We start from the raw sequence: 7,327 nt of genomic DNA, 5'->3' as shown, positions 1-7,327 counted from the left end.
TGTTTTCCTTATTTAAAAAAGCAACACTTATTTACTGTGGAATAATTAGATGATATAAATAGACAAAAGGAAGAAAAGTAAAAGAATTCCATAATTCCAGACCCCAGAGACAAGCACTCTTAACATATCACTGAGTATCTTTCCAGACCATTTTTGTGCACGTGTATACTTGGAATGAACAAATACAAACTATAAACTATCTTGCAATCCGCTTTTTCCACTTAGCACCAACACAAACATCTTACTATGTCAACCAACCTTTATCTATAGTCTGATTTTAAATGGTTCTTCTCAGTGTTATCTCCTAATAGGGAGTTAGATGAGGCCAGATACAAAGCGTGCAAGGTGGGAGAAGGAGTCGTTTGGGGTCTGAACCAAGGAAGAAGACCCTGGAATTGGCCAAACACAGATGAAGCAGGAGCAGACACATGGTCTTGGCAAGGGGCCCCCAAGTGTAAATCTAGTCCAGATGGGGCGGGAGGGGCATGGCTAATTCAACTCAAATCCAGGCTGGTGGCAGGAGCCAAGAGGCACTCTGTCAGTGACCAATCCTGGGATAAGACTTCAGACGAGCAGAGCATGGTGCATGGAAGGGGTGGACACAGAGGCACGCCACCCTAGGGAGTCCAGGGAATGAGGATGTGAACTGCAGGAAATTAGGAGCCAGGCCAACACTCGAGGTTGCCAGGACAGTGGAAAAAGAGCACGCTGGGCAGGTGGCTTGGCCTTCCAGTCAGGGTCCCAGGGTTCTGACCCTCAAGGGTCCAGAAACCAAGGACTGTTCCAGCTCTACTTATGAGTCCTGGGCTGCTGCTATACTTCCTGGGCAGATCCTGTTGCCTTGGGAGAGGGAGATGAATGGCAGATTTCTGGGTGGTAATTATAATATTAAAACCGGAGATGGAGTAGGAAGAGCACAGACTGGCATTCTATCTTGTTTTTGTTGCTCAACCAGGTTTGATGGTCCGTCCTTCTAGGGCTCTGCTCCCTGGACCACAAGCCATGGCTGGGACCTGTCCTGGCTTAAGATCTTCCTGTCTGCTCGAGTCTCGGGATATTCCTGCCTCTGCTCTGCAGGACGTCTTCAATGCCTGCACTGGACTTCATGTGTACCTGCTCTCACACCCCCCAGACACTGTGTGCAGCCTGCTGGTTGGGATTTCCTTCTGGCACCTATCCATGGACCTGCCCCTTGACGGGACTTTGACCTGTAGAAGTTAACCAGGCTATACCCAACTGTGTCAAAGACATCCCAGGAAAACCAGCAAGTGAACCAGTAAGAGAAATGCAGGCAAGCTACGGAAGCCAAGACCAGGAATGGGGGCTGGGCCCACGATGTGAAGCATCTCCAACAACAGACCAAGACCAAGGAAATGGGTCAGATTCAGAAAGAAATGGAGAGCCACTGAAGCATCAGACTTAGATTTATCTAGAAGCAGCATAAAGGACAGATGTGTGATGGGGTAGAGGTAAGGGGCTATGGCAGTGGTTAGTTCTAGCAACTGTAAATCACCTGGGACAATTTTTTAAAATTTAATGCCTAGATCCCATCTTCAGAGATTACTTTCATTGATTCGAGTGACATATTTTTTTATTTACCACAAGAGTCTTAACTGAGAATGGAAAACCTTAAAGAAAAACATGCCCCTAAAACCCAGCTAAGGAGTAGCATACTAATTCTTTTCAAAGCAGTCAACTGAAAACTATTTGCTGGGTTAAATTGCCTTCCCTGTTTTCTCCCTGGGTCCCTGGTTCTTTCTCTCTCATTTTTCCAACAGATCCTGCATGAGGGTCCATCATTCTTGTATCCTCTACTCACCAGCCCCCCAGACTGAGCTACCTCTTGGTCAACCACCCTCATGCTCAGTAACTAACCTTGGCTATGGTTCCAAATTCTGCATTTGCCTCCCAGGCTCAATTTGATATTTACTCACTGTTTTCCTGGTACCAGCCCCAGCAAGCCGCTATCCCCAGACTGTGAACAGAGGAACAGGGAGGGATCTGAGAGGCACTGCAGAAAGGAAACATTGGTTTTGGCAGCTGATGGGATGTGACAGGATATGATTGCAACATTGCAATTGGGAGAAAGAAGAATGAGATTTCATTGAACAACCAAGAATTCTTGCAGCTTATTGAAAACCTCTGAGAACATGGTGTGTACAGTCTGTAGGAAGAAAAATACTTGCTAGGTTGCGTGTCTTTAGCTGTAGGAGGATTTGTGTTTCAGGTAATGATGTGATCGTGATGGTTAACTATGAGAGGAGAATGAATTGGCAGGCGTGGCAGGCAGAGCAGCCGCCTGTCAAAAGGAAAAGATAATAGAAAGAGATTAGTAAACCCACAGTGGGGAGGATTAGAAGCGTGCAGGAAAAGGCTCATTGTGAAGGAGTATACTGGGGTTTGACTTGAACCATAATTTGAGCTGAGTGAGCCTTCTCTAGTATATTATAAAGATTTCCCCTTCCAGTGGGAAATGAAATGATAGTAGTTTGAGATGCACGTGTGCTAATGTTCTATATTTCCTGTGTAAGTTTAATGGTTAAGATGGGCTCAGTTTGGAACTGGCACATAAGACAAAAGAGTTCTGGTCTACTGGGGCCAGAGCCATGCTTTCACTGGCAAAGGACTCCCAGTCTGCTCTGAGGTGGCCTAGGAGGCCCACAGGCCCACAGAGCACCCCTTCAGGGACCTCAGCCTGAAACTGGACAATTTCATATTTGTTTCATTTTGAATTCCCTTCTCTTTGGTCTTCACTTAAAAATCCAGACACTCTCATTTAGGATTAACACATCAAGCACACACGTACCAACATGTTAATGATTCTCAGAGCTCCTTTCCTGATGAAAGATGCTGAGTTAGAGTGAAAGCATCAGAACCTTGGATTACAAAAGAGAGACAGAAAGAGAGAGAGAGAGAAGGTTAAAGGTAGTTATTTGTACACCCAAGTTCACAGCAGCATTACTCACAGTAGCCAAAAGGCAAAAGCAACCCAAGTGTCCATCAATGGATGAATGGACAAACAAAATATGGTATATACATTCAATGGAATTTTTTAATAAATAAGTTTACTTGTAAATTTAGTCAACATTCATAATTGACGTAAAAACTTCAATAGGAGGATACATTTTAAAACCTCTTGGAATGCCATCTCTATAAAAGTAACTTTCCCAGAAAAGTATCCCAGAAATAACCTAATTTGACACCATCTTAACTGGCAGTGGTTCAGTAAGCTGGAGTACAATGGAATATTATTCAGCCTTAAAAAGGAAGGAAACCCTGTCACACAATTCAATGTGGATGAAACTTGAGAACAGTATGCTAAGTGAAACAAGCCAGTCATGAAAGAACAAGTACTGGATGATTATACTTATGTGGGGTATCTAGAGTAGTCAAATTTATAGAGAGTAGAATAGGGGTTGCCAGAATTTAAGGGAGGAGAGAATGCGGAGTTAGTGTTTAAATGGTAGAGAGTTTCATTTTGCAAGATGAAAAAGTTTTGGAGAGCATAACGTGAATGTATTTAACTCCATGAACTGTACACGTAAAGAAGGTTAAAATGGTAAATGGTCTGCTCTGTGTGGTTTTCCACAATTTTTTTTTTAGAGTTAAGGGTCATGAAAGCCAAAAATAAATTTTGCTGATCTTGAAATTTTGCATAAAGCAGCCCGTGAAGGAAGTGGGTTTGGTTTTGTTATGAGACGGGGGTGGGAAGGGATGTGTTGTAGTTACTGCTTTTTAATTGTGGGTTTCCCACGTCTGGATCCTCCTTGGTAGGTAGTAGAGGCTCTTTCACCATCACTGCCCAGTGCAGCAGCAGCAGCAGCAGCGGCAGCAGCAGCGGCAGCAGCCTGTTCACTCACTCACTGACTCCTATATTGCCAGGCAACCCAGGCGGATTCTGTCATGAATTACAGCAACCTAATGAGGTAGGTACCATCAGGCTCATTTCACAGACGGAGAAACTGAGGGGCGGTAACTCCTCTAGGATCAAAGAGCTAGTAAGTGGCAAACTCCTGTTTTGGCAAGTTCTTTTTCCCCCCTAAAATCAGTATTTGTATTCTTTATTCACCTCAGAAGTTTACAGAAAACTTGGAAAAAGAAAATAAGTGTCTTCGTATATCTCCTCGATAGCAAGTGGAAGGATCAGAGTGAGTAGGAGAGTCCAATTAAACGACAGCCCACTGTGTGTGCAACTCCAGGCCAGCTTCCTATGTGCTTAATCTTTACTCCTTCCAGTAATCTAAACTTAGCACAAGAAAGTGCTTCCTGTTGTTAAGATATATATAAAAACAAAGTTAATAAAAGTATGCAAGATCTTGTGACCATCAGGCTGGAAAATGAGGATTTCTGAGCTGAAGGTCTTCCCTCTTTCAGTTATGCAAGGAGTCTAAAGCAAGTAACTATGTTGTCATTGTGCTTACACTTCAACATATACAGGTAGAGGTGAGCTTCTCCCCTTCTTCCCTTCTCCATTCAACTATCCACCCCTCACTCCTATCCCAGTTAAATCTTTCACTGGCTGTCTCTGGACTTAGGTCAGAGCCCAAACTCTAATCCACAAGGTTCTTAAGAGATGACCCTGCCTTTTCCCATCTCTTCTCTCTTGACTGACACATGTGTGGTCCAGTTCCACCCTTAAGTTACCTGTAGTTCCCTGAACACACCTCTCTTCCATACCTTTCACATAATAACGTTGACCTTTATTTACTAAGTGTACCAGTGAGCAATCTTGCAAGTAGATATTATTGGTCCCATTATACAGATGAGAAAACTGAGGCTAAGAAACATTTTGGAATGTGCCCACAGTCCCATAGCTAATGAGCGACAGTCAGAATTTTAAACAGGGCTGCCTGATTCTAAAGCCAGTGTTCTCAAACACATCTGTCCGCATGGGGCCAGATTGTGCCTCTCAAAATGCTACTCAGATTTTATCTCTACAAATCCTTTCTTAAGCCCTCCTTACCCCCCACCACTTACCCACCACCCCATACACACACACACACACACACACACACCCCTGCAGGCACAATCTGCAACTTTATCCGTTCTGTCACCATAGCACTTTGTCCATCTTTGCTACTTACATTAATTTTTTTTTTTAATTAATGTGTACAGTTCAGTGGAGTTAAGCCAGGGTCTGGCTCTGTTGCCAGGCTGGAATGCAATGGCGTGATCTCGGCTCACTGCAATCTACACCTCCCAGGCTCAAGCGTTCCTCCCACCTCAGCTTCCTGAGTATCTGGGACTATAGGCGTGCACCACCATGTCTGGCTAATTTTTTTTTTTAATGGAGTTTCACTCTTGTCGTACAGGCTGGAGTGCAATGGTGCGATCTCAGCTCACTGCAACCTACGCCTACCGGGTTCAAGCAATCCTCATGCCTCAGCCTCCCAGATGGCTGGGATTACAGGCGCCCGCCACTATGCCCGACTAATTTTTTGTATTTTTAGTAGAGACAGGGTTTCACCATGTTGCCCAGGCTGGTCTCAAACTCCTGACCTCAGATGATCCGCCCACCTCAGTCTTCCACAGTGCTGGGATTACAGGCATGAGCCACCACGCTAGGCCTTTTTTGTATTTTTTTGTAGAGATGGGGTTTTGCCATGTTGCCCAGGCTGGTCTCAAACTCCTAGGCTCAAACAATCCACCTGCCTCCACCTCCCAAAGTGCTGGGATGACAGGCGTGAGCCACTGCATCTGGCTTCTACTGCTACTTAATATAAGTCATCTGGGTTGAGCATCTGCTATGCACCAGGCCCTGTGTGGGACTCACATGACAGAGAGATGAACAAATCATCCTTGTCTATTTTTGTACATGACGTCATCCCTTCAAGGGCAGGGACTGGGTTGTATTTTTGGTGATATCTCTAATACCACACAGTTCCTCAGTGGTTGAACAGAGACAGGATTCACAGCCATTGGACGCCAATGGTTGGGAGACAGTTCACTCATCAAGGGACCCTCTCCCCAGCTTTGTAAATTTATCCAAGGGAGAGATTCTTCTCCCCAAATCCCTTTTGATGCCCATACATAGCAGGGCAATCCAGAATTGAGGCTCAGGCCAGAGGACCATTTTCCCCCTTGAGATGTGTGATTATCATGTTTCCCAAATCACTTCTTTTCACAAATCCTTGGAAAATTGCATGGGTCCAAAAATAACCTGGCTTCCAAGTAACTTTTCTTTTATAGATGAGGTCTCACTTTGTTTCCCAGGCTGGAGTGCAGTGGTGTTATCATAGTTCACTGAAGCCTCCAACTCCTGGGCTCAAGCAATCCTCCCACCTCAGCCTCTGGAGTGGCTGGGACTACAGGTGCATGCTACCACGCCAAGCTCCAATTAACTTCTAAGAAATGCTCTGCTCAAACTTGTCATAAGCCAAGTTTGCCTGAGCATGGGCGACTGAGAGAAGGCAAGGATGGTCTCTTCTCGAGAGCCCACAGGGTCTTCTCTTGCAGGAGATTATGCAAGTGTGACCTTGAGTTGCTCTTCAGGTGCTGGTTGGGAAAGCAGGGGAGTCCCCTCCCATACATGTGAAGAAATTTCTGTCTACTCTGCTTGACACTTAGAGAATTGCCAAGTCATCCATCCTGCCATATGCCTTATCAACCTGGTAACAAGAACGAAAGGCCCTGGTGCCAAGGATCCTTCCCCAGGGAAGACCAGAGAGTCTACACCTAGCTCTTTTGGAAGCTCCACTTGCTCTTTCATGCCATGAAAATGCCCCTTACCAAATTGCTGTTTCAGAACAATCAACACACCTGACTCATTAAATTAAGTAGTGATAATCACATGGCTACACTAGAACATGCAAGAAGGAAAATAACTAGCACACGGAGGCCTTGAGTATTTATTCTATCTCCTAGGAATCACTCTCGCTTTGGGAAACTTTTCAAGCAGGGAATTTTCATAATATTTTATAAGATTTTTCAAATATCTGTCTCTTGACAGACTGTTAGTAAGCAACCTATGATAGGCTGCCCATCATTTTAGTGCTTGCATACCTTACATCATCAATATGGAAGGCTAAAACTGTTCCCTTCCAACCTCACAGCTTTCTAGGCTGTCTTTTTGTACACGGTTCGGGGAAAATGTCGCTCTCTCCCTAAAGTTTATCTTAGTCTTTGGAGCTGGGATGAGCACCAGATCAAGCATCTTTTCCTTGCTTCGACTTATAAATTCACCTCTTTCATTGTTTGTTACAATGTTTGTTTGTTACAATTGTTTTTTGCAATTTTCCCAAAAAGTGATAAGTCATCAGCAGCAGGGGCTTGTCTCATGTGGATATAACCTTAGGGATGTGACCTCCCTCCCTCCCTCTTGCTCTTC

The sequence above is a fragment of the Mandrillus leucophaeus genome, unplaced genomic scaffold, assembly GCF_000951045.1.
Source record: "Mandrillus leucophaeus isolate KB7577 unplaced genomic scaffold, Mleu.le_1.0 Scaffold61, whole genome shotgun sequence".
In the NCBI taxonomy this organism is placed as follows: domain Eukaryota; kingdom Metazoa; phylum Chordata; class Mammalia; order Primates; family Cercopithecidae; genus Mandrillus; species Mandrillus leucophaeus.
This window is presented reverse-complemented; position numbering follows the sequence as displayed.